Source organism: Vanellus vanellus, assembly GCF_965231255.1.
Source record: "Vanellus vanellus genome assembly, contig: HAP1_SCAFFOLD_74, whole genome shotgun sequence".
Classification (NCBI taxonomy): domain Eukaryota; kingdom Metazoa; phylum Chordata; class Aves; order Charadriiformes; family Charadriidae; genus Vanellus; species Vanellus vanellus.
The window spans coordinates 688,978-716,121 of record NW_028128549.1 but is presented as its reverse complement, the minus strand read 5'-3'; positions in this window follow the sequence as shown (position 1 = coordinate 716,121).

Genomic DNA, 27,144 nt, shown 5'->3' with positions numbered 1-27,144 from the left:
GAGTGTTTATTGCAGTGCTTTAGGGCCCTGTGATCCCGGGTAGCAACCCCAGACTCCTCCAGGGAAGACACCCGAGATGATTTTTCTCCTGGGACAATGCTCCATCTTCTGGGATGCATCTGAGATTCCTCCCAGGCGTATCCCGCAGACATTTTTCCCGTGGTTTGGGTCCCTTTAATCCCGGGTAGCAACCCCAGACTCCTCCAGGAAAGATATCCGGGATCATTTTTCTCCTTGGACAATGCTCCATCCTCTGGGATGCATCCGAGACTTGTCGCAGCTATGTCCCTGAGTCTTTTTTCTCACGGTTTATGGTTCTGTCATCCCAGGTAGCAACCCCAGACTCCTCCAGGGAAGACACCCAATATGATTTTTCTCTCTTGACAGTGGTCCATCCTGCGGGATCTACCCAGAATTCCTCCCAGGCGTCTCCCGCAGAGTTTTCTCCAGTGCTTTAGGGCCCTGTGATCCCGGGTAGCAACCCCAGACTCCTCTAGGGAAGATACCCGAGATGATTTTTCTCCTTGGACAATGCTCCATCCTCTGGGAAGCATCCGAAACTCCTTGCAGCTTTTTCCCTGAGTGTTTATTCCGGTGCTTTTGGGCCCTGTCATCCCGGGTAGCAACCCCAGACTCCTCCGTGGAAGATACCCAAGTTGATTTTTCTCCTTGGACTATTGTCCATCCTGCGGGATGCACCCGAGACTCCTCCCAGCTCTGTTTCTGAGTGTTTTCTTCCTGGGCTTTAGGGCCCTGTGATCCCGGGTAGCAACCCCAGACTCCTCCAGGGAAGATACCCGAGATGATTTTTCTCTTTGGACAATGCTCCATCCTCTGGGATGCATCTGAGATTCCTCCCAGGCGTCTCCCGCAGACATTTTTCCTGTGGTTTGGTTTCCTGTAATCCCGGGTAGCAACCCCAGACTCCTCCAGGAAAGATACCCGAGATAATTTTTCTCCTTGGACAATTCTCCATCTTCTGGGATGCATCTGAGATTCCTCCCAGGCGTCTCCCGCAGACATTTTTCCTGTGTTTTGGGTCCCTGTAATCCCGGGTAGCAACCCCAGACTCCTCCAGGGAATATACCCGAGATGATTTTTCTCCTTGGACAAAGCTCCATCCTCTGGGAAGCATCCGAGACTCCTTGCAGGTATGTCCCTGATTGTTTATTCCGGTGTTTTGGGGCCCTGTGATCCCGGGTAGCAACCCCAGACTCCTCCAGGGAAGATACCCGAGATGATTTTTCTCCTGGGACAAAGCTCCATCCTCTGGGATGCATCCAAGACTTGTCGCAGCTATGTCCCTGAGTCTTTTTCTCACGGTTTATGGTTCTGTCATCCCAGGTAGCAACCCCAGACACCTCCAGGGAAGACACCCAATATGATTTTTCTCTCTTGACAGTGGTCCATCCTGCGGGATCTAGCCAGAATTCCTCCCAGGCGTCTCCTGCAGAGTTTTCTCTAGTGCTTTAGGGCCCTGTGATCCCGGGTAGCAACCCCAGACTCCTCCAGGGAAGATACCCGAGATGATTTTTCTCCTTGGACAGTGCTCCATCCTCTGGGAAGCATCCGAGACTCCTTACAGCTTTGTCCCTGAGTGTTTATTCCAGTGCTTTAGGGCCCTGTGATCCCGGGTAGCAACCCCAGACTCCTCCAGGGAAGACACCCGAGATGATTTTTCTCCTTGGACAATGCTCCATCTTCTGGGATGCATCTGAGATTCCTCCCAGGCGTCTCCCGCAGACATTTTTCCCGTGGTTTGGGTCCCTTTAATCCCAGGTAGCAACCCCAGACTCCTCCAGGAAAGATATCCGGGATCATTTTTCTCCTTGGACAATGCTCCATCCTCTGGGATGCATCCGAGACTTGTCGCAGCTATGTCCCTGAGTCTTTTTCTCACGGTTTATGGTTCTGTCATTCCAGGTAGCAACCCCAGACTCCTCCAGGGAAGACACCCAATATGATTTTTCTCTCTTGACAGTGGTCCATCCTGCGGGATCTACCCAGAATTCCTCCCAGGCGTCTCCCGCAGAGTTTTCTCCAGTGCTTTAGGGCCCTGTGATCCCGGGTAGCAACCCCAGACTCCTCCAGGGAAGATACCCGAGATGATTTTTCTCCTTGGACAATGCTCCATCCTCTGGGAAGCATCCAAGACTCCTTGCAGCTTTTTCCCTGAGTGTTTATTCCGGTGCTTTTGGGCCCTGTCATCCCAGGTAGCAACCCCAGACTCCTCCGTGGAAGATACCCAAGTTGATTTTTCTCCTTGGACTATTGTCCATCCTGCGGGATGCACCCGAGACTCCTCCCAGCTCTGTTTCTGAGTGTTTTCTTCCTGGGCTTTAGGGCCCTGTGATCCCGGGTAGCAACCCCAGACTCCTCCAGGGAAGATACCCGAGATGATTTTTCTCTTTGGACAATGCTCCATCCTCTGGGATGCATCTGAGATTCCTCCCAGGCGTCTCCCGCAGACATTTTTCCTGTGGTTTGGTTTCCTGTAATCCCGGGTAGCAACCCCAGACTCCTCCAGGAAAGATACCCGAGATAATTTTTCTCCTTGGACAATTCTCCATCTTCTGGGATGCATCTGAGATTCCTCCCAGGCGTCTCCCGCAGACATTTTTCCTGTGTTTTGGGTCCCTGTAATCCCGGGTAGCAACCCCAGACTCCTCCAGGGAATATACCCGAGATGATTTTTCTCCTTGGACAAAGCTCCATCCTCTGGGAAGCATCCGAGACTCCTTGCAGGTATGTCCCTGATTGTTTATTCCGGTGTTTTGGGGCCCTGTGATCCCGGGTAGCAACCCCAGACTCCTCCAGGGAAGATACCCGAGATGATTTTTCTCCTTGAACAATGCTCCATCTTCTGGGATGCATCTGACATTCCTCCCAGGCGTCTCACGAAATATTTTTCCTGTGGTTTGGGTCCCTGTAATCCCGGGTAGCAACCCCAGACTCCTCCAGGGAAGATACCCGAGATGATTTTTCTCCTTTGACAAAGCTCCATCCTCTGGGCTGCATCCGAGACTTGTCGCAGCTATGTCCCTGAGTCTTTTTCTCACGGTTTATGTTTCTGTCATCCCAGGTAGCAACCCCAGACTCCTCCAGGGAAGACACCCAATATGATTTTTCTCTCTTGATAGTGGTCCTTCCTGCGGGATCTACCCAGAATTCCTCCCAGGCATCTCCCGCAGAGTTTTCTCCAGTGCTTTAGGGCACTGTGATCCCGGGTAGCAACCCCAGACTCCTCCAGGGAAGATACCCGAGATGATTTTTCTCCTTGGACAATGCTCCATCCTCTGGGAAGCATCCGAGACTCCTTACAGCTTTGTCCCTGAGTGTTTATTCCAGTGCTTTAGGGCCCTGTGATCCCGGGTAGCAACCCCAGACTCCTCCAGGGAAGATACCCGAGATAATTTTTCTCCTTGGACAATGATCCATCCTCTGGGAAGCATCCGAAACTCCTTGCAGGTATGTCCCTGAGTTTTTATTCCGGTATTTTGGGGCCCTGTGATCCCGGGTAGCAACCCCAGACTCCTCCAGGGAAGATACCCGAGATGATTTTTCTCCTTGGACAAAGCTCCATCCTCTGGGCTGCATCCGAGACTTGTCGCAGCTATGTCCCTGAGTCTTTTTCTCACGGTTTATGGTTCTGTCATCCCAGGTAGCAACCCCAGACTCCTCCAGGGAAGACACCCAATATGATTTTTCTCTCTTGACAGTGGTCCATCCTGCGGGATCTACCCAGAATTCCTCCCAGGCGTCTCCCGCAGAGTTTTCTCCAGTGCTTTAGGGCCCTGTGATCCCGGGTAGCAACCCCAGACTCCTCCAGGGAAGATACCCGAGATGATTTTTCTCCTTGGACAATGCTCCATCTTCTGGGATACATCTGAGATTCCTCCCAGGCGTCTCCCGCAGACATTTTTCCTGTGGTTTCGGTCCCTGTCATCCCGGGTAGAAACCCCAGACTCCTCCAGGGAAGATACCCGAGATGATTTTTCTCCTTGGACAATGCTCCATCTTCTGGGATGCATCTGAGATTCCTCCCAGGCGTCTCCCGCAAACATTTTTCCTGTGGTTTGGGTCCCTGTAATCCCGGGTAGCAACCCCAGACTCCTCCAGGGAAGATACCCGAGACGATTTTTCTCCTTGGACAAAGCTCCATCCTCTGGGATGCATCCGAGACTTGTCGCAGCTATGTCCCTGAGTCTTTTTCTCACGGTTTATGGTTTTGTCATCCCAGGTAGCAACCCCAGACTCCTCCAGGGAAGACACCCAATATGATTTTTCTCTCTTGACAGTGGTCCATCCTGCGGGATCTACCCAGAATTCCTCCCAGGCGTCTCCCGCAGAGTTTTCTCCAGTGCTTTAGGGCCCTGTGATCCCGGGTAGCAACCCCAGACTCCTCCAGGGAAGACACCCGAGATGATTTTTCTCCTTGGACAATGCTCCATCTTCTGGAATGCATCTGAGATTCCTCCCAGGCGTCTCCCGCAGACATTTTTCCCGTGGTTTGGGTCCCTTTAATCCCGGGTAGCAACCCCAGACTCCTCCAGGAAAGATATCCGGGATCATTTTTCTCCTTGGACAATGCTCCATCCTCTGGGATGCATCCGAGACTTGTCGCAGCTATGTCCCTGAGTCTTTTTTCTCACGGTTTATGGTTCTGTCATCCCAGGTAGCAACCCCAGACTCCTCCAGGCAAGACACCCAATATGATTTTTCTCTCTTGACAGTGGTCCATCCTGCGGGATCTACCCAGAATTCCTCCCAGGCGTCTCCCGCAGAGTTTTCTCCAGTGCTTTTGGGCCCTGTGATCCCGGGTAGCAAACCCAGACTCCTCTAGGGAAGATACCCGAGATAATTTTTCTCCTTGGACAATGCTCCATCCTCTGGGAAGCATCCAAAACTCCTTGCAGGTATGTCCCTGAGTTTTTATTCCGGTGTTTTGGGGCCCTGTGATCCCGGGTAGCAAGCCCGGACTCCTCCAGGGAAGATACCCGAGATGATTTTTCTCCTTGGACATAGCTCCATCCTCTGGGCTGCATCCGAGACTTGTCGCAGCTATGTCCCTGAGTCTTTTTCTCACGGTTTATGGTTCTGTCATCCCAGGTAGCAACCCCAGACTCCTCCAGGCAAGACACCCAATATGATTTTTCTCTCTTGACAGTGGTTCATCCCGCGGGATCTACCCAGAATTCCTCCCAGGCATCTCCCGCAGAGTTTTCTCCAGTACTTTAGGGCCCTGTGATCCCAGGTAGCAACCCCAGACTCCTCCAGGGAAGATACCCGAGATGATTTTTCTCCTTGGACAATGCTCCATCCTCTGGGAAGCATCCGAGACTCCTTACAGCTTTGTCCCTGAGTGTTTATTCCAGTGCTTTAGGGCCCTGTGATCCCGGGTAGCAACCCCAGACTCCTCCAGGGAAGACACCCGAGATGATTTTTCTCCTTGGACAATGCTCCATCTTCTGGGATGCATCTGAGATTCCTCCCAGGCGTCTCCCGCAGACATTTTTCCCGTGGTTTGGGTCCCTTTAATCCCGGGTAGCAACCCCAGACTCCTCCAGGAAAGATATCCGGGATCATTTTTCTCCTTGGACAATGCTCCATCATCTGGGATGCATCCGAGACTTGTCGCAGCTATGTCCCTGAGTCTTTTTTCTCACGGTTTATGGTTCTGTCATCCCAGGTAGCAACCCCAGACTCCTCCAGGGAAGACACCCAATATGATTTTTCTCTCTTGACAGTGGTCCATCCTGCGGGATCTACCCAGAATTCCTCCCAGGCGTCTCCCGCAGAGTTTTCTCCAGTGCTTTAGGGCCCTGTGATCCCGGGTAGCAACCCCAGACTCCTCTAGGGAAGATACCCGAGATAATTTTTCTCCTTGGACAATGCTCCATCCTCTGGGAAGCATCCGAAACTCCTTGCAGGTATGTCCCTGAGTTTTTATTCCGGTGTTTTGGGGCCCTGTGATCCCGGGTAGCAACCCCAGACTCCTCCAGGGAAGATACCCGAGATGATTTTTCTCCTTGGACAATGCTCCATCCTCTGGGAAGCATCCGAGACTCCTTGCAGCTTTTTCCCTGAGTGTTTATTCCGGTGCTTTTGGGCCCTGTCATCCCGGGTAGCAACCCCAGACTCCTCCGTGGAAGATACCCAAGTTGATTTTTCTCCTTGGACTATTGTCCATCCTGCGGGATGCACCCGAGACTCCTCCCAGCTCTGTTTCTGAGTGTTTTCTTCCTGGGGTTTAGGGCCCTGTGATCCCGGGTAGCAACCCCAGACTCCTCCAGGGAAGATACCCGAGATGATTTTTCTCCTTGGACAATGCTCCATCCTCTGGGATGCATCTGAGATTCCTCCCAGGCGTCTCCCGCAGACATTTTTCCTGTGTTTTGGGTCCCTGTAATCCCGGGTAGCAACCCCAGACTCCTCCAGGGAAGATACCCGAGATGATTTTTCTCCTTGGACAAAGCTCCATCCTCTGGGAAGCATCCGAGACTCCTTGCAGGTATGTCCCTGATTGTTTATTCCGGTGTTTTGGGGCCCTGTGATCCCGGGTAGCAACCCCAGACTCCTCCAGGGAAGATACCCGAGATGATTTTTCTCCTTGGACAATGCTCCATCTTCTGGGATGCATCTGAGATTCCTCCCAGGCGTCTCCCGCAAACATTTTTCCTGTGGTTTGGGTCCCTGTAATCACTGGTAGCAACCCCAGACTCCTCCAGGGAAGATACCCGAGATGATTTTTCTCCTTGGACAAAGCTCCATCCTCTGGGAAGCATCCGAAACTCCTTGCAGGTATGTCCCTGAGTCTTTATTCCGGTGGTTGAGCGCCCTGTCATCCTGGGTAGCAACCCCAGACTCCTCCAGGGAATGTACCCGAGATGATTTTTCTCCTTGGACAAAGCTCCATCCTCTGGGAAGCATCCGAAACTCCTTGCAGGTATGTCCCTGAGTCTTTATTTCGGTGTTTTGGGGCCCTGTGATCCCGGGTAGCAACCCCAGACTCCTCCAGGGAAGATACCCGAGATGATTTTTCTCCTTGGACAATGCTCCATCCTCTGGGAAGCATCCGAGACTCCTTGCAGCTTTTTCCCTGAGTGTTTATTCCGGTGCTTTTGGGCCCTGTCATCCCGGGTAGCAACCCCAGACTCCTCCGTGGAAGATACCCAAGTTGATTTTTCTCCTTGGACTATTGTCCATCCTGTGGGATGCACCCGAGACTCCTCCCAGCTCTGTTTCTGAGTGTTTTCTTCCGGTTGTTTAGGGCCCTGTGATCCCGGGTAGCAACCCCAGACTCCTCCAGGGAAGATACCCGAGATGATTTTTTTCTTTGGACAATGCTCCATCCTCTGGGATGCATCTGAGATTCCTCCCAGGCATCTCCCGCAGACATTTTTCCTGTGGTTTGGTTCCCTGTAATCCCGGGTAGCAACCCCAGACTCCTCCAGGGAAGATACCCGAGATGATTTTTCTCCTTGCACAAAGCTCCATCCTCTGGGCTGAATCCGAGACTTGTCGCAGCTATGTCCCTGAGTCTTTTTCTCACGGTTTATGGTTCTGTCATCCCAGGTAGCAACCCCAGACTCCTCCAGGGAAGACACCCAATATGATTTTTCTCTCTTGACAGTGGTCAATCCTGCGGGATCTACCCAGAATTCCTCCCAGGCGTCTCCCGCAGAGTTTTCTCCAGTGCTTTAGGGCCCTGTGATCCCGGGTAGCAACCCCAGACTCCTCCAGGGAAGATACCCGAGATGATTTTTCTCCTTGGACAATGCTCCATCTTCTGGGATACATCTGAGATTCCTCCCAGGCGTCTCCCGCAGACATTTTTCCTGTGGTTTCGGTCCCTGTCATACCGGGTAGCAACCCCAGACTCCTCCAGGGAAGATACCCGAGACGATTTTTCTCCTTGGACAAAGCTCCATCCTCTGGGATGCATCCGAGACTTGTCGCAGCTATGTCCCTGAGTCTTTTTCTCACGGTTTATGGTTCTGTCATCCCAGGTAGCAACCCCAGACTCCTCCAGGGAAGACACCCAATATGATTTTTCTCTCTTGACAGTGGTCCATCCTGCGGGATCTACCCAGAATTCCTCCCAGGCGTCTCCCGCAGAGTTTTCTCCAGTGCTTTAGGGCCCTGTGATCCCGGGTAGCAACCCCAGACTCCTCTAGGGAAGATACCCGAGATAATTTTTCTCCTTGGACAATGCTCCATCCTCTGGGAAGCATCCGAAACTCCTTGCAGGTATGTCCCTGAGTCTTTATTCCGGTGTTTTGGGGCCCTGTGATCCCGGGTAGCAACCCCAGACTCCTCCAGGGAAGATACCCGAGATGATTTTTCTCCTTGGACAAAGCTCCATCCTCTGGGATGCATCCGAGACTTGTCGCAGCTATGTCTCTGAGTCTTTTTCTCACGGTTTATGGTTTTGTCATCCCAGGTAGCAACCCCAGACTCCTCCAGGGAAGACACCCAATATGATTTTTCTCTCTTGACAGTGGTCCATCCTGCGGGATCTACCCAGAATTCCTCCCAGGCGTCTCCCGCAGAGTTTTCTCCAGTGCTTTAGGGCCCTGTGATCCCGGGTAGCAACCCCAGACTCCTCCAGGGAAGATACCCGAGATGATTTTTCTCTTTGGACAATGCTCCATCACCTGGGAAGCATCCGAGACTCCTTGCAGGTATGTCCCTGATTGTTTATTCCGGTGTTTTGGGGCCCTGTGATCCCGGGTAGCAACCCCAGACTCCTCCAGGGAAGATACCCAAGATGATTTTTCTCTTTGGACAATGCTCCATCCTCTGGGATGCATCTGAGATTCCTCCCAGGCGTCTCCCGCAGACATTTTTCCTGTGGTTTGGGTCCCTGTAATCCCGGGTAGCAACCCCAGACTCCTCCAGGAAAGATACCCGAGATGATTTTTCTCCTTGGACAATGCTCCATCTTCTGGGATGCATCTGAGATTCCTCCCAGGCGTCTCCCGCAGACATTTTTCCTGTGTTTTGGGGCCCTGTGATCCCGGGTAGCAACCCCAGACTCCTCCAGGGAAGATACCCGAGATGATTTTTCTCCTTGGACAAAGCTCCATCCTCTGGGAAGCATCCGAGACTCCTTGCAGGTATGTCCCTGATTGTTTATTCCGGTGTTTTGGGGCCCTGTGATCCCGGGTAGCAACCCCAGACTCCTCCAGGGAAGATACCCGAGATAATTTTTCTCCTTGGACAATGCTCCATCCTCTGGGAAGCATCCGAAACTCCTTCCAGGTATGTCCCTGAGTCTTTATTCCGGTGTTTTAGCGCCCTGTCATCCTGGGTAGTAATTCCAGACTCCTCCAGGGAAGATACCCGAGATGATTTTTCTCCTTGGACAAAGCTCCATCCTCTGGGAAGCATCCGAGACTCCGTGCAGGTATGTCCCTGAATGTTTATTCCGGTGTTTTGGGGCCCTGTGATCCCGGGTAGCAACCCCAGACTCCTCCAGGGAAGATACCCCAGATGATTTTTCTCCTGGGACAAAGCTCCATCTTCTGGGATGCATATGAGATTCCTCCCAGGCATCTCCCAGACATTTTTCCTGTGGTTTGGGTCCCTGTAATCCCGGGTAGCAACCCCAGACTCCTCCAGGGAAGATACCCGAGATGATTTTTCTCCTTGGACAAAGCTCCATCCTCTGGGAAGCATCCGAGACTTGTGGCAGCTATGTCCCTGAGTCTTTTTCTCACGGTTTATGGTTCTGTCATCCCAGGTAGCAACCTCAGACTCCTCCAGGGAAGACACCCAATATGATTTTTCTCTCTTGACAGCAGTCCATCCTGCGGGATCTACCCAGATTTCCTCCCAGGCGTCTCCCGCAGAGTTTTCTCCAGTGCTTTAGGGCCCTGTGATCCCAGGTAGCAACCCCAGACTCCTCCAGGGAAGATACCCGAGATGATTTTTCTCTTTGGACAATGCTCCATCCTCTGGGATGCATCTGAGATTCGTCCCAGGCGTCTCCCGCAGACATTTTTCCTGTGGTTTGGTTCCCTGTAATCCCGGGTAGCAACCCCAGACTCCTCCAGGGAAGATACCCGAGATGATTTTTCTCCTTGGACAATGCTCCATCTTCTGGGATGCATCTGAGATTCCTCCCAGGCGTCTCCCGCACACATTTTTCCTGAGTTTTGGGTCCCTGTAATCCCGGATAGCAACCCCAGACTCCTCCAGGGAAGATACCCGAGATGATTTTTCTCCTTGGACAAAGCTCCATCCTCTGGGAAGCATCCGAGACTCCTTCCAGGTATGTCCCTGAGTCTTTATTCCGGTGGTTTAGCGCCCTGTCATCCTGGGTAGCAATCCCAGACTCCTCCAGGGAAGATACCCGAGATAATTTTTCTCCTTGGACAATGCTCCATCCTCTGGGAAGCATCCGAAACTCCTTGCAGGTATGTCCCTGAGTGTTTATTCCGGTGTTTTGGGGCCCTGTGATCCCGGGTAGCAACCCCAGACTCCTCCAGGGAAGATACCCGAGATGATTTTTCTCCTTGGACAAAGCTCCATCCTCTGGGCTGCATCCGAGACTTGTCGCAGCTATGTCCCTGAGTCTTTTTCTCACGGTTTATGGTTTTGTCATCCCAGGTAGCAACCCCAGACTCCTCCAGGGAAGACACCCAGTATGATTTTTCTCTCTTGACAGTGGTCCATCCTGCGGGATCTACCCAGAATTCCTCCCAGGCGTCTCCCGCAGAGTTTTCTCCAGTGCTTTAGGGCCCTGTGATCCCGGGTAGCAACCCCAGACTCCTCCAGGGAAGATACCCGAGATGATTTTTCTCTTTGGACAATGCTCCATCCTCTGGGATGCATCTGAGATTCCTCCCAGGCGTCTCCCGCAGACATTTTTCCTGTGGTTTGGGTCCCTGTAATCCCGGGTAGCAACCCCAGACTCCTCCAGGAAAGATACCCGAGATGATTTTTCTCCTTGGACAATGCTCCATCTTCTGGGATGCATCTGAGATTCCTCCCAGGCGTCTCCCGCAGACATTTTTCCTGTGTTTTGGGTCCCTGTAATCCCGGGTAGCAACCCCAGACTCCTCCAGGGAAGATACCCGAGATGATTTTTCTCCTTGGACAAAGCTCCATCCTCTGGGAAGCATCCGAGACTCCTTGCAGGTATGTCCCTGATTGTTTATTCCGGTGTTTTGGGGCCCTGTGATCCCAGGTAGCAACCCCAGACTCCTCCAGGGAAGATACCCGAGATAATTTTTCTCCTTGGACAATGCTCCATCCTCTGGGAAGCATCCGAAACTCCTTCCAGGTATGTCCCTGAGTCTTTATTCCGGTGGTTTAGCGCCCTGTCATCCTGGGTAGTAATCCCAGACTCCTCCAGGGAAGATACCCGAGATGATTTTTCTCCTTGGACAAAGCTCCATCCTCTGGGAAGCATCCGAGACTCCGTGCAGGTATGTCCCTGAATGTTTATTCCGGTGTTTTGGGGCCCTGTGATCCCGGGTAGCAACCCCAGACTCCTCCAGGGAAGATACCCGAGATGATTTTTCTCCTGGGACAAAGCTCCATCTTCTGGGATGCATATGAGATTCCTCCCAGGCATCTCCCAGACATTTTTCCTGTGGTTTGGGTCCCTGTAATCCCGGGTAGCAACCCCAGACTCCTCCAGGGAAGATACCCGAGATGATTTTTCTCCTTGGACAAAGCTCCATCCTCTGGGAAGCATCCGAGACTTGTGGCAGCTATGTCCCTGAGTCTTTTTCTCACGGTTTATGGTTCTGTCATCCCAGGTAGCAACCTCAGACTCCTCCAGGGAAGACACCCAATATGATTTTTCTCTCTTGACAGTGGTCCATCCTGCGGGATCTACCCAGAATTCCTCCCAGGCGTCTCCCGCAGAGTTTTCTCCAGTTCTTTAGGGCCCTGTGATCCCAGGTAGCAACCCCAGACTCCTCCAGGGAAGATACCCGAGATGATTTTTCTCTTTGGACAATGCTCCATCCTCTGGGATGCATCTGAGATTCGTCCCAGGCGTCTCCCGCAGACATTTTTCCTGTGGTTTGGTTCCCTGTAATCCCGGGTAGCAACCCCAGACTCCTCCAGGGAAGATACCCGAGATGATTTTTCTCCTTGGACAATGCTCCATCTTCTGGGATGCATCTGAGATTCCTCCCAGGCGTCTCCCGCAGACATTTTTCCTGAGTTTTGGGTCCCTGTAATCCCGGATAGCAACCCCAGACTCCTCCAGGGAAGATACCCGAGATGATTTTTCTCCTTGGACAAAGCTCCATCCTCTGGGAAGCATCCGAGACTCCTTCCAGGTATGTCCCTGAGTCTTTATTCCGGTGCTTTAGCGCCCTGTCATCCTGGGTAGCAATCCCAGACTCCTCCAGGGAAGATACCCGAGATGATTTTTCTCCTTGGACAAAGCTCCATCCTCTGGGAAGCATCCGAGACTCCTTGCAGGTATGTCCCTGAGTGTTTATTCCGGTGTTTTAGGGCCCTGTGATCCCGGGTAGCAACCCCAGACTCCTCCAGGGAAGATACCCGAGATGATTTTTCTCCTTGGACAATGCTCCATCCTCTGGGAAGCATCCGAGACTCCTTACAGCTTTGTCCCTGAGTGTTTATTCCGGTGCTTTTGGGCCCTGTCATCCCGGGTAGCAACCCCAGACTCATCCGTGGAAGATACCCAAGTTGATTTTTCTCCTTGGACTATTGTCCATCCTGCGGGATGCACCCGAGACTCCTCCCAGCTCTGTTTCTGAGTGTTTTCTTCCTGGGGTTTAGGGCCCTGTGATCCCGGGTAGCAACCCCAGACTCCTCCAGGAAAGATACCCGAGATGATTTTTCTCCTTGGACAATGCTCCATCTTCTGGGATGCATCTGAGATTCCTCCCAGGCGTCTCCCGCAGACATTTTTCCTGTGTTTTGGGTCCCTGCAATCCTGGGTAGCAACCCCAGACTCCTCCAGGGAAGATACCCGAGATGATTTTTCTCCTTGGACAAAGCTCCATCCTCTGGGAAGCATCCGAGACTCCTTGCAGGTATGTCCCTGATGGTTTATTCCGGTGTTTTGGGGCCCTGTGATCCCGGGTAGCAACCCCAGACTCCTCCAGGGAAGATACCCGAGAGGATTTTTCTCCTTGGACAATGCTCCATCTTCTGGGATACATCTGAGATTCCTCCCAGGCGTCTCCCGCAGACATTTTTCCTGTGGTTTCAGTCCCTGTCATACCGGGTAGCAACCCCAGACTCCTCCAGGGAAGATACCCCAGATGATTTTTCTCCTTGGACAATGCTCCATCTTCTGGGATGCATCTGAGATTCCTCCCAGGCGTCTCCCGCAAACATTTTTCCTGTGGTTTGGGTCCCTGTAATCCCGGGTAGCAACCCCAGACTCCTCCAGGGAAGATACCCGAGACGATTTTTCTCCTTGGACAAAGCTCCATCCTCTGGGATGCATCCGAGACTTGTCGCAGCTATGTCCCTGAGTCTTTTTCTCACGGTTTATGGTTCTGTCATCCCAGGTAGCAACCCCAGACTCCTCTAGGGAAGACACCCAATATGATTTTTCTCTCTTGACAGTGGTCCATCCTGCGGGATCTACCCAGAATTCCTCCCAGGCGTCTCCCGCAGAGTTTTCTCCAGTGCTTTAGGGCCCTGTGATCCCGGGTAGCAACCCCAGACTCCTCTAGGGAAGATACCCGAGATAATTTTTCTCCTTGGACAATGCTCCATCCTCTGGGAAGCATCCGAAACTCCTTGCAGGTATGTCCCTGATTGTTTATTCCGGTGTTTTGGGGCCCTGTGATCCCGGGTAGCAACCCCAGACTCCTCCAGGGAAGATACCCGAGATGATTTTTCTCCTTGGACAATGCTCCATCCTCTGGGATGCATCTGAGATTCCTCCCAGGCGTCTCCCGCAGACATTTTTCCTGTGGTTTGGTTCCCTGTAATCCCGGGTAGCAACCACAGACTCCTCCAGGAAAGATACCCGAGATGATTTTTCTCCTTGGACAATGCTCCATCTTCTGGGATGCATCTGAGATTCCTCCCAGGCGTCTCCCGCAGACATTTTTCCTGTGTTTTGGGTCCCTGTAATCCCGGGTAGCAACCCCAGACTCCTCCAGGGAAGATACCCGAGATGATTTTTCTCCTTGGACAAAGCTCCATCCTCTGGGAAGCATCCGAGACTCCTTGCAGGTATGTCCCTGATTGTTTATTCCGGTGTTTTGGGGCCCTGTGATCCCGGGTAGCAACCCCAGACTCCTCCAGGGAAGATACCCGAGATGATTTTTCTCTTTGGACAATGCTCCATCCTCTGGGATGCATCTGAGATTCCTCCCAGGCGTCTCCAGCAGACATTTTTCCTGTGGTTTGGGTCCCTGTAATCCCGGGTAGCAACCCCAGACTCCTCCAGGAAAGATACCCGAGATGATTTTTCTCCTTGGACAATGCTCCATCTTCTGGAATGCATCTGAGATTCCTCCCAGGCGTCTCCCGCAGACATTTTTCCCGTGGTTTGGGTCCCTTTAATCCCGGGTAGCAACCCCAGACTCCTCCAGGAAAGATATCCGGGATCATTTTTCTCCTTGGACAATGCTCCATCCTCTGGGATGCATCCGAGACTTGTCGCAGCTATGTCCCTGAGTCTTTTTTCTCACGGTTTATGGTTCTGTCATCCCAGGTAGCAAACCCAGACTCCTCCAGGCAAGACACCCAATATGATTTTTCTCTCTTGACAGTGGTCCATCCTGCGGGATCTACCCAGAATTCCTCCCAGGCGTCTCCCGCAGAGTTTTCTCCAGTGCTTTAGGGCCCTGTGATCCCGGGTAGCAACCCCAGACTCCTCTAGGGAAGATACCCGAGATAATTTTTCTCCTTGGACAATGCTCCATCCTCTGGGAAGCATCCAAAACTCCTTGCAGGTATGTCCCTGAGTTTTTATTCCGGTGTTTTGGGGCCCTGTGATCCCGGGTAGCAAGCCCGGACTCCTCCAGGGAAGATACCCGAGATGATTTTTCTCCTTGGACAAAGCTCCATCCTCTGGGCTGCATCCGAGACTTGTCGCAGCTATGTCCCTGAGTCTTTTTCTCACGGTTTATGGTTCTGTCATCCCAGGTAGCAACCCCAGACTCCTCCAGGGAAGACACCCAATATGATTTTTCTCTCTTGACAGTGGTCCATCCTGCGGGATCTACCCAGAATTCCTCCCAGGCGTCTCCCGCAGAGTTTTCTCCAGTGCTTTAGGGCCCTGTGATCCCAGGTAGCAACCCCAGACTCCTCCAGGGAAGATACCCGAGATGATTTTTCTCCTTGGACAATGCTCCATCCTCTGGGAAGCATCCGAGACTCCTTACAGCTTTGTCCCTGAGTGTTTATTCCAGTGCTTTAGGGCCCTGTGATCCCGGGTAGCAACCCCAGACTCCTCCAGGGAAGACACCCGAGATGATTTTTCTCCTTGGACAATGCTCCATCTTCTGGGATGCATCTGAGATTCCTCCCAGGCGTCTCCCGCAGACATTTTTCCCGTGGTTTGGGTCCCTTTAATCCCGGGTAGCAACCCCAGACTCCTCCAGGAAAGATATCCGGGATCAGTTTTCTCCTTGGACAATGCTCCATCCTCTGGGATGCATCCGAGACTTGTCGCAGCTATGTCCCTGAGTCTTTTTTCTCACGGTTTATGGTTCTGTCATCCCAGGTAGCAACCCCAGACTCCTCCAGGGAAGACACCCAATATGATTTTTCTCTCTTGACAGTGGTCCATCCTGCGGGATCTACCCAGAATTCCTCCCAGGCGTCTCCCGCAGAGTTTTCTCCAGTGCTTTAGGGCCCTGTGATCCCGGGTAGCAACCCCAGACTCCTCCAGGGAAGATACCCGAGATAATTTTTCTCCTTGGACAATGCTCCATCCTCTGGGAAGCATCCAAAACTCCTTGCAGGTATGTCCCTGAGTTTTTATTCCGGTGTTTTGGGGCCCTGTGATCCCAGGTAGCAAGCCCGGACTCCTCCAGGGAAGATACCCGAGATGATTTTTCTCCTTGGACAAAGCTCCATCCTCTGGGCTGCATCCGAGACTTGTCGCAGCTATGTCCCTGAGTCTTTTTCTCACAGTTTATGGTTCTGTCATCCCAGGTAGCAACCCCAGACTCCTCCAGGCAAGACACCCAATATGATTTTTCTCTCTTGACAGTGGTCCATCCTGCGGGATCTACCCAGAATTCCTCCCAGGCGTCTCCCGCAGAGTTTTCTCCAGTGCTTTAGGGCCCTGTGATCCCGGGTAGCAACCCCAGACTCCTCTAGGGAAGATACCCGAGATAATTTTTCTCCTTGGACAATGCTCCATCCTCTGGGAAGCATCCAAAACTCCTTGCAGGTATGTCCCTGAGTTTTTATTCCGGTGTTTTGGGGCCCTGTGATCCCGGGTAGCAAGCCCGGACTCCTCCAGGGAAGATACCCGAGATGATTTTTCTCCTTGGACAAAGCTCCATCCTCTGGGCTGCATCCGAGACTTGTCGCAGCTATGTCCCTGAGTCTTTTTCTCACGGTTTATGGTTCTGTCATCCCAGGTAGCAACCCCAGACTCCTCCAGGGAAGACACCCAATATGATTTTTCTCTCTTGACAGTGGTCCATCCTGCGGGATCTACCCAGAATTCCTCCCAGGCGTCTCCCGCAGAGTTTTCTCCAGTGCTTTAGGGCCCTGTGATCCCAGGTAGCAACCCCAGACTCCTCCAGGGAAGATACCCGAGATGATTTTTCTCCTTGGACAATGCTCCATCCTCTGGGAAGCATCCGAGACTCCTTACAGCTTTGTCCCTGAGTGTTTATTCCAGTGCTTTAGGGCCCTGTGATCCCGGGTAGCAACCCCAGACTCCTCCAGGGAAGACACCCGAGATGATTTTTCTCCTTGGACAATGCTCCATCTTCTGGGATGCATCTGAGATTCCTCCCAGGCGTCTCCCGCAGACATTTTTCCCGTGGTTTGGGTCCCTTTAATCCCGGGTAGCAACCCCAGACTCCTCCAGGAAAGATATCCGGGATCAGTTTTCTCCTTGGACAATGCTCCATCCTCTGGGATGCATCCGAGACTTGTCGCAGCTATGTCCCTGAGTCTTTTTTCTCACGGTTTATGGTTCTGTCATCCCAGGTAGCAACCCCAGACTCCTCCAGGGAAGACACCCAATATGATTTTTCTCTCTTGACAGTGGTCCATCCTGCGGGATCTACCCAGAATTCCTCCCAGGCGTCTCCCGCAGAGTTTTCTCCAGTGCTTTAGGGCCCTGTGATCCCGGGTAGCAACCCCAGACTCCTCTAGGGAAGATACCCGAGATAATTTTTCTCCTTGGACAATGCTCCATCCTCTGGGAAGCATCCGAGACTCCTTACAGCTTTGTCCCTGAGTGTTTATTCCAGTGCTTTAGGGCCCTGTGATCCCGGGTAGCAACCCCAGACTCCTCCAGGGAAGACACCCGAGATGATTTTTCTCCTTGGACAATGCTCCATCTTCTGGGATGCATCTGAGATTCCTCCCAGGCGTCTCCCGCAGACATTTTTCCCGTGGTTTGGGTCCCTTTAATCCCGGGTAGCAACCCCAGACTCCTCCAGGAAAGATATCCGGGATCATTTTTCTCCTTGGACAATGCTCCATCATCTGGGATGCATCCGAGACTTGTCGCAGCTATGTCCCTGAGTCTTTTTTCTCACGGTTTATGGTTCTGTCATCCCAGGTAGCAACCCCAGACTCCTCCAGGGAAGACACCCAATATGATTTTTCTCTCTTGACAGTGGTCCATCCTGCGGGATCTACCCAGAATTCCTCCCAGGCGTCTCCCGCAGAGTTTTCTCCAGTGCTTTAGGGCCCTGTGATCCCGGGTAGCAACCCCAGACTCCTCTAGGGAAGATACCCGAGATAATTTTTCTCCTTGGACAATGCTCCATCCTCTGGGAAGCATCCGAAACTCCTTGCAGGTATGTCCCTGAGTTTTTATTCCGGTGTTTTGGGGCCCTGTGATCCCGGGTAGCAACCCCAGACTCCTCCAGGGAAGATACCCGAGATGATTTTTCTCCTTGGACAAAGCTCCATCCGCTGGGATGCATCCGAGACTTGTCGCAGCTATGTCCCTGAGTCTTTTTCTCACGGTTTATGTTTCTGTCATTCCAGGTAGCAAACCCAGACTCCTCCAGGGAAGACACCCAATATGATTTTTCTCTCTTGACAGTGGTCCATCCTGCGGGATCTACCCAGAATTCCTCCCAGGCGTCTCCCGCAGAGTTTTCTCCAGTGCTTTAGGGCCCTGTGATCCCGGGTAGCAACCCCAGACTCCTCCAGGGAAGATACCCGAGATGATTTTTCTCCTTGGACAATGCTCCATCCTCTGGGAAGATTCCGAGACTCCTTGCAGCTTTTTCCCTGAGTGTTTATTCCGGTGCTTTTGGACCCTGTCATCCCGGGTAGCAACCCCAGACTCCTCCGTGGAAGATACCCAAGTTCATTTTTCTCCTTGGACTATTGTCCATCCTGCGGGATGCACCCGAGACTCCTCCCAGCTCTGTTTCTGAGTGTTTTCTTCCTGGGGTTTAGGGCCCTGTGATCCCGGGTAGCAACCCCAGACTCCTCCAGGGAAGATACCCGAGATGATTTTTCTCTTTGGACAATGCTCCATCCTCTGGGATGCATCTGAGATTCCTCCCAGGCGTCTCCCGCAGACATTTTTCCTGTGTTTTGGGTCCCTGTAATCCCGGGTAGCAACCCCAGACTCCTCCAGGGAAGATACCCGAGATGATTTTTCTCCTTGGACAAAGCTCCATCCTCTGGGAAGGATCCGAGACTCCTTGCAGGTATGTCCCTGAGTCTTTATTTCGGTGGTTTAGCGCCCTGTCATCCTGGGTAGCAATCCCAGACTCCTCCAGGGAAGATACCCGAGATGAATTTTCTCCTTGGACAAAGCTCCATCCTCTGGGAAGCATCCGAGACTCCTTGCAGGTATGTCCCTGAGTGTTTATTCTGGTGTTTTGGGGCCCTGTGATACCGGGTAGCAACCCCAGACTCCTCCAGGGAAGATACCCGAGATGATTTTTCTCCTGGGACAAAGCTCCATCTTCTGGGATGCATATGAGATTCGTCCCAGGCATTTCCCAGACATTTTTCCTGTCGTTTGGTTCCCTGTAATCCCGGGTAGCAACCCCAGACTCCTCCAGGGAAGATACCCGAGATGATTTTTCTCCTTGGACAAAGCTCCATCCTCTGGGATGCATCCGAGACTTGTCGCAGCTATGTCCCTGAGTCTTTTTCTCACGGTTTATGTTTCTGTCATCCCAGGTAGCAAACCCAGACTCCTCCAGGGAAGACACCCAATATGATTTTTCTCTCTTGACAGTGGTCCATCCTGCGGGATCTACCCAGAATTCCTCCCAGGCGTCTCCCGCAGAGTTTTCTCCAGTGCTTTAGGGCCCTGTGATCCCGGGTAGCAACCCCAGACTCCTCTAGGGAAGATACCCGAGATAATTTTTCTCCTTGGACAATGCTCCATCCTCTGGGAAGCATCCAAAACTCCTTGCATGTATGTCCCTGAGTTTTTATTCCGGTGTTTTGGGGCCCTGTGATCCCGGGTAGCAAGCCCGGACTCCTCCAGGGAAGATACCCGAGATGATTTTTCTCCTTGGACAAAGCTCCATCCTCTGGGCTGCATCCGAGACTTGTCGCAGCTATGTCCCTGAGTCTTTTTCTCACGGTTTATGGTTCTGTCATCCCAGGTAGCAACCCCAGACTCCTCCAGGGAAGACACCCAATATGATTTTTCTCTCTTGACAGTGGTCCATCCTGCGGGATCTACCCAGAATTCGTCCCAGGCGTCTCCCGCAGAGTTTTCTCCAGTGCTTTAGGGCCCTGTGATCCCAGGTAGCAACCCCAGATTCCTCCAGGGAAGATACCCGAGATGATTTTTCTCCTTGGACAATGCTCCATCCTCTGGGAAGCATCCGAGACTCCTTACAGCTTTGTCCCTGAGTGTTTATTCCAGTGCTTTAGGGCCCTGTGATCCCGGGTAGCAACCCCAGACTCCTCCAGGGAAGACACCCGAGATGATTTTTCTCCTTGGACAAAGCTCCATCCGCTGGGATGCATCCGAGACTTGTCGCAGCTATGTCCCTGAGTCTTTTTCTCACGGTTTATGGTTCTGTCATCCCAGGTAGCAACCCCAGACTCCTCCAGGGAAGACACCCAATATGATTTTTCTCTCTTGACAGAGGTCCATCCTGCGGGATCTACCCAGAATTCCTCCCAGGCGTCTCCCGCAGAGTTTTCTCCAGTGCTTTAGGGCCCTGTGATCCCGGGTAGCAACCCCAGACTCATCCAGGGAAGATACCCGAGATGATTTTTCTCCTTGGACAAAGCTCCATCCTCTGGGAAGCATCCGAAACTCCTTGCAGGTATGTCCCTGAGTCTTTATTTCGGTGTTTTGGGGCCCTGTGATCCCGGGTAGCAACCCCAGACTCCTCCAGGGAAGATACCCGAGATGATTTTTCTCCTTGGACAATGCTCCATCCTCTGGGAAGCATCCAAGACTCCTTGCAGCTTTTTCCCTGAGTGTTTATTCCGGTGCTTTTGGGCCCTGTCATCCCGGGTAGCAACCCCAGACTCCTCCGTGGAAGATACCCAAGTTGATTTTTCTCCTTGGACTATTGTCCATCCTGCGGGATGCACCCGAGACTCCTCCCAGCTCTGTTTCTGAGTGTTTTCTTCCTGGGGTTTAGGGCCCTGTGATCCCGGGTAGCAACCCCAGACTCCTCCAGGGAAGATAACCGAGATGATTTTTTTCTTTGGACAATGCTCCATCCTCTGGGATGCATCTGAGTTTCCTCCCAGGCATCTCCCGCAGACATTTTTCCTGTGGTTTGGTTCCCTGTAATCCCGGGTAGCAACCCCAGACTCCTCCAGGAAAGATACCCGAGATGATTTTTCTCCTTGGACAATGCTCCATCTTCTGGGATGCATCTGAGATTCCTCCCAGGCGTCTCCCGCAGACATTTTTCCTGTGGTTTGGGTCCCTGTAATCCCGGGTAGCAACCCGAGACTCCTCCAGGGAATATACCCGAGATGATTTTTCTCCTTGGACAAAGCTCCATCCTCTGGGAAGCATCCGAGACTCCTTCCAGGTATGTCCCTGAGTCTTTATTCCGGTGGTTGAGCACCCTGTCATCCTGGGTAGCAATCCCAGACTCCTCCAGGGAAGATACCCGAGATGATTTTTCTCCTGGGACAAAGCTCCATCCTCTGGGAAGCATCCGAGACTCCTTGCAGGTATGTCCCTGAGTGTTTATTCCGGTGTTTTGGGGCCCTGTGATCCCGGGTAGCAACCCCAGACTCCTCCAGGGAAGATACCCGAGATGATTTTTCTCCTGGGACAAAGCTCCATCTTCTGGGATGCATATGAGATTCCTCCCAGGCATCTCCCAGACATTTTTCCTGTGGTTTGGGTCCCTGTAATCCCGGGTAGCAACCCCAGACTCCTCCAGGGAAGATACCCGAGATGATTTTTCTCCTTGGACAAAGCTCCATCCTCTGGGAAGCATCCGAGACTTGTGGCAGCTATGTCCCTGAGTCTTTTTCTCACGGTTTATGGTTCTGTCATCCCAGGTAGCAACCCCAGACTCCTCCAGGGAAGACACCCAATATGATTTTTCTCTCTTGACAGTGGTCCATCCTGCGGGATCTACCCAGAATTCCTCCCAGGCGTCTCCCGCAGAGTTTTCTCCAGTGCTTTAGGGCCCTGTGATCCCGGGTAGCAACCCCAGACTCCTCCAGGGAAGATACCCGAGATGATTTTTCTCCTTGGACAATGCTCCATCTTCTGGGATACATCTGAGATTCCTCCCAGGCGTCTCCCGCAGACTTTTTTCCTGTGGTTTGGGTCCCTGTAATCCCGGGTAGCAACCCCAGACTCCTCCAGGGAAGATACCCGAGACGATTTTTCTCCTTGGACAAAGCTCCATCCTCTGGGATGCATCCGAGACTTGTCGCAGCTATGTCCCTGAGTCTTTTTGTCACTGTTTATGTTTCTGTCATCCCAGGTAGCAACCCCAGACTCCTCCAGGGAAGAAACCCAATATGATTTTTCTCTCTTGACAGTGGTCCATCCTACGGGATCTACCCAGAATTCCTCCCAGGCGTCTCCCGCAGAGTTTTCTCCAGTGCTTTAGGGCCCTGTGATCCCGGGTAGCAACCCCAGACTCCTCTAGGGAAGATACCCGAGATAATTTTTCTCCTTGGACAATGCTCCATCCTCTGGGAAGCATCCGAAACTCCTTGCAGGTATGTCCCTGAGTGTTTATTCCGGTGTTTTGGGGCCCTGTGATCCCGGGTAGCAACCCCAGACTCCTCCAGGGAAGATACCCGAGATGATTTTTCTCCTTGGACAAAGCTCCATCCTCTGGGCTGCATCCGAGATTTGTCGCAGCTATGTCCCTGAGTCTTTTTCTCACGGTTTATGGTTCTGTCATCCCAGGTAGCAACCCCAGACTCCTCCAGGGAAGACACCCAATATGATTTTTCTCTCTTGACAGTGGTCCATCCTGCGAGATCTACCCAGAATTCCTCCCAGGCGTCTCCCGCAGAGTTTTCTCCAGTGCTTTAGGGCCCTGTGATCCCGGGTAGCAACCCCAGACTCCTCCAGGGAAGATACCCGAGATGATTTTTCTCCTTGGACAAAGCTCCATCCTCTGGGAAGCATCCAAGACTCCTTGCAGCTTTTTCCCTGAGTGTTTATTCCGGTGCTTTTGGGCCCTGTCATCCCGGGTAGCAACCCCAGACTCTTCCATGGAAGATACCCAAGTTGATTTTTCTCCTTGGACTATTGTCCATCCTGCGGGATGCACCCGAGACTCCTCCCAGCTCTGTTTCTGAGTGTTTTCTTCCTGGGGTTTAGGGCCCTGTGATCCCGGGTAGCAACCCCAGACTCCTTCAGGGAAGATACCCGAGATGATTTTTCTCTTTGGACAATGCTCCATCCTCTGGGATGCATCTGAGATTCCTCCCAGGCATCTCCCGCAGACATTTTTCCTGTGGTTTGGTTCCCTGTAATCCCGGGTAGCAACCCCAGACTCCTCCAGGGAAGATACCCGAGATGATTTTTCTCCTTGGACAATGCTCCATCCTCTGGGAAGCATCCGGGACTCCTTGCAGCTTTTTCCCTGAGTGTTTATTCCGGTCCTTTTGGGCCCTGTCATCCCGGGTAGCAACCCCAGACTCCTCCGTGGAAGATACCCAAGTTGATTTTTCTCCTTGGACTATTGTCCATCCTGCGGGATGCACCCGAGACTCCTCCCAGCTCTATTTCTGAGTGTTTTCTTCCTGGGGTTTAGGGCCCTGTGATCCCGGGTAGCAACCCCAGACTCCTCCAGGGAAGATACCCGAGATGATTTTTCTCTTTGGACAATGCTCCATCCTCTGGGATGCATCTGAGATTCCTCCCAGGCATCTCCCGCAGACATTTTTCCTGTTATTTGGTTCCCTGTAATCCCGGGTAGCAACCCCAGACTCCTCCAGGAAAGATACCTGAGATGATTTTTCTCCTTGGACAATGCTCCATCTTCTGGGATGCATCTGAGATTCCTCCCAGGCGTCTCCCGCAGACATTTTTACTGTGTTTTGGGTCCCTGTAATCCCGGGTAGCAACCCCAGACTCCTCCAGGGAAGATACCCGAGATGAATTTTCTCCTTGGACAAAGCTCCATCCTCTGGGAAGCATCCGAGACTCCTTGTAGGTATGTCCCTGATTGTTTATTCCGGTGTTTTGGGGCCCTGTGATCCCAGGTAGCAACCCCAGACTCCTCCAGGGAAGATACCCGAGATGATTTTTCTCCTTGGACAATGCTCCATCTTCTGGGATGCATCTGAGATTCCTCCCAGTCGTCTCCCGGAAACATTTTTCCTGTGGTTTGGGTCCCTGTAATCCCGGGTAGCAACCCCAGACTCCTCCAGGGAAGATACCCGAGATGATTTTTCTCCTTGGACAAAGCTCCATCCTCTGGGAAGCATCCGAGACTCCTTGCAGGTATGTCCCTGAGTCTTTATTCCGGTGGTTGAGCGCCCTGTCATCCTGGGTAGCAATCCCAGACTCCTCCAGGGAAGATACCCGAGATGAATTTTCTCCTTGGACAAAGCTCCATCCTCTGGGATGCATCCGAGACTTGTCGCAGCTATGTCCCTGAGTCTTTTTTCTCACGGTTTATGGTTCTGTCATCCCAGGTAGCAACCCCAGACTCCTCCAGGCAAGACACCCAATATGATTTTTCCTCTTGACAGTGGTCCATCCTGCGGGATCTACCCAGAATTCCTCCCAGGCGTCTCCCGCAGAGTTTTCTCCAGTGCTTTAGGGCCCTGTGATCCCGGGTAGCAACCCCAGACTCCTCCAGGGAAGATACCCGAGATGATTTTTCTCCTTGGACAATGCTCCATCTTCTGGGATACATCTGAGATTCCTCCCAGGCGTCTCCCGCAGACTTTTTTCCTGTGGTTTGGGTCCCTGTAATCCCGGGTAGCAACCCCAGACTCCTCCAGGGAAGATACCCGAGACGATTTTTCTCCTTGGACAATTCTCCGTCTTCTGGGATGCATCTGAGATTCCTCCCAGGCGTCTCCCGCAAACATTTTTCCTGTGGTTTGTGTCCCTGTAATCCCGGGTAGCAACCCCAGACTCCTCCAGGGAAGATACCCGAGACGATTTTTCTCCTTGGACAAAGCTCCATCCTCTGGGATGCATCCGAGTCTTGTCGCAGCTATGTCCCTGAGTATTTTTCTCACGGTTTATGTTTTTGTCATCCCAGGTAGCAACCCCAGACTCCTCCAGGGAAGACACCCAATATTATTTTTCTCTCTTGACAGTGGTCCATCCTACGGGATCTACCCAGAATTCCTCCCAGGCGTCTCCCGCAGAGTTTTCTCCAGTGCTTTAGGGCCCTGTGATCCCGGGTAGCAACCCCAGACTCCTCCAGGGAAGATACCCGAGATAATTTTTCTCCTTGGACAAAGCTCCATCCTCTGGGAAGCATCCGAAACTCCTTGCAGGTATGTCCCTGAGTCTTTATTTCGGTGTTTTGGGGCCCTGTGATCCCGGGTAGCAACCCCAGACTCCTCCAGGGAAGATACCCGAGATGATTTTTCTCCTTGGACAATGCTCTATCTTCTGGGATACATCTGAGATTCCTCCCAGGCGTCTCCCGCAGACTTTTTTCCTGTGGTTTGGTTCCCTGTAATCCCGGGTAGCAACCCCAGACTCCTCCAGGGAAGATACCCGAGATGATTTTTCTCCTTGGACAATTCTCCGTCTTCTGGGATGCATCTGAGATTCCTCCCAGGCGTCTCCCGCAAACATTTTTCCTGTGGTTTGGGTCCCTGTAATCCCGGGTAGCAACCCCAGACTCCTCCAGGGAAGATACCCGAGACGATTTTTCTCCTTGGAGAAAGCTCCATCCTCTGGGATGCATCCGAGACTTGTCGCAGCTATGTCCCTGAGTCTTTTTCTCACGGTTTATGTTTTTGTCATTCCAGGTAGCAACCCCAGACTCCTCCAGGGAAGACACCCAATATGACTTTTCCCTCTTGACAGTGGTCCATCCTACGGGATCTACCCAGAATTCCTCCCAGGCGTCTCTTGCAGAGTTTTCTTCAGTGCTTTAGGACCCTGTGATCCCGGGTAGCAACCCCAGACTCCTCCAGGGAAGATACCCGAGACGATTTTTCTCCTTGGACAAAGCTCCATCCTCTGGGATGCATCCGAGACTTGTCGCAGCTATGTCCCTGAGTCTTTTTCTCACGGTTTATGTTTTTGTCATTCCAGGTAGCAACCCCAGACTCCTCCAGGGAAGACACCCAATATGATTTTTCTCTCTTGACAGTGGTCCATCCTACGGGATCTACCCAGAATTCCTCCCAGGCGTCTCTTGCAGAGTTTTCTCCAGTGCTTTAGGGCCCTGTGATCCCGGGTAGCAACCCCAGACTCCTCCAGGGAAGATACCCGAGATAATTTTTCTCCTTGGACAAAGCTCCATCCTCTGGGAAGCATCCGAAACTCCTTGCAGGTATGTCCCTGAGTCTTTATTTCGGTGTTTTGGGGCCCTGTGATCCCGGGTAGCAACCCCAGACTCCTCCAGGGAAGATACCCGAGATGATTTTTCTCCTTGGACAATGCTCCATCCTCTGGGAAGCATCCAAGACTCCTTGCAGCTTTTTCCCTGAGTGTTTATTCCGGTGCTTTTGGGCCCTGTCATCCCGGGTAGCAACCCCAGACTCCTCCGTGGAAGATACCCAAGTTGATTTTTCTCCTTGGACTATTGTCCATCCTGCGGGATGCACCCGAGACTCCTCCCAGCTCTGTTTCTGAGTGTTTTCTTCCTGGGGTTTAGGGCCCTGTGATCCCGGGTAGCAACCCCAGACTCCTCCAGGGAAGATACCCGAGATGATTTTTCTCTTTGGACAATGCTCCATCTTCTGGGATACATCTGAGATTCCTCCCAGGCGTCTCCCGCAGACTTTTTTCCTGTGGTTTGGGTCCCTGTAATCCCGGGTAGCAACCCCAGACTCCTCCAGGGAAGATACCCGAGATGATTTTTCTCCTTGGACAATTCTCCGTCTTCTGGGATGCATCTGAGATTCCTCCCAGGCGTCTCCCGCAAACATTTTTCCTGTGGTTTGGGTCCCTGTAATCCCGGGTAGCAACCCCAGACTCCTCCAGGGAAGATACCCGAGACGATTTTTCTCCTTGGAGAAAGCTCCATCCTCTGGGATGCATCCGAGACTTGTCGCAGCTATGTCCCTGAGTCTTTTTCTCACGGTTTATGTTTTTGTCATTCCAGGTAGCAACCCCAGACTCCTCCAGGGAAGACACCCAATATGACTTTTCCCTCTTGACAGTGGTCCATCCTACGGGATCTACCCAGAATTCCTCCCAGGCGTCTCTTGCAGAGTTTTCTTCAGTGCTTTAGGGCCCTGTGATCCCGGGTAGCAACCCCAGACTCCTCCAGGGAAGATACCCGAGACGATTTTTCTCCTTGGACAAAGCTCCATCCTCTGGGATGCATCCGAGACTTGTCGCAGCTATGTCCCTGAGTCTTTTTCTCACGGTTTATGTTTTTGTCATTCCAGGTAGCAACCCCAGACTCC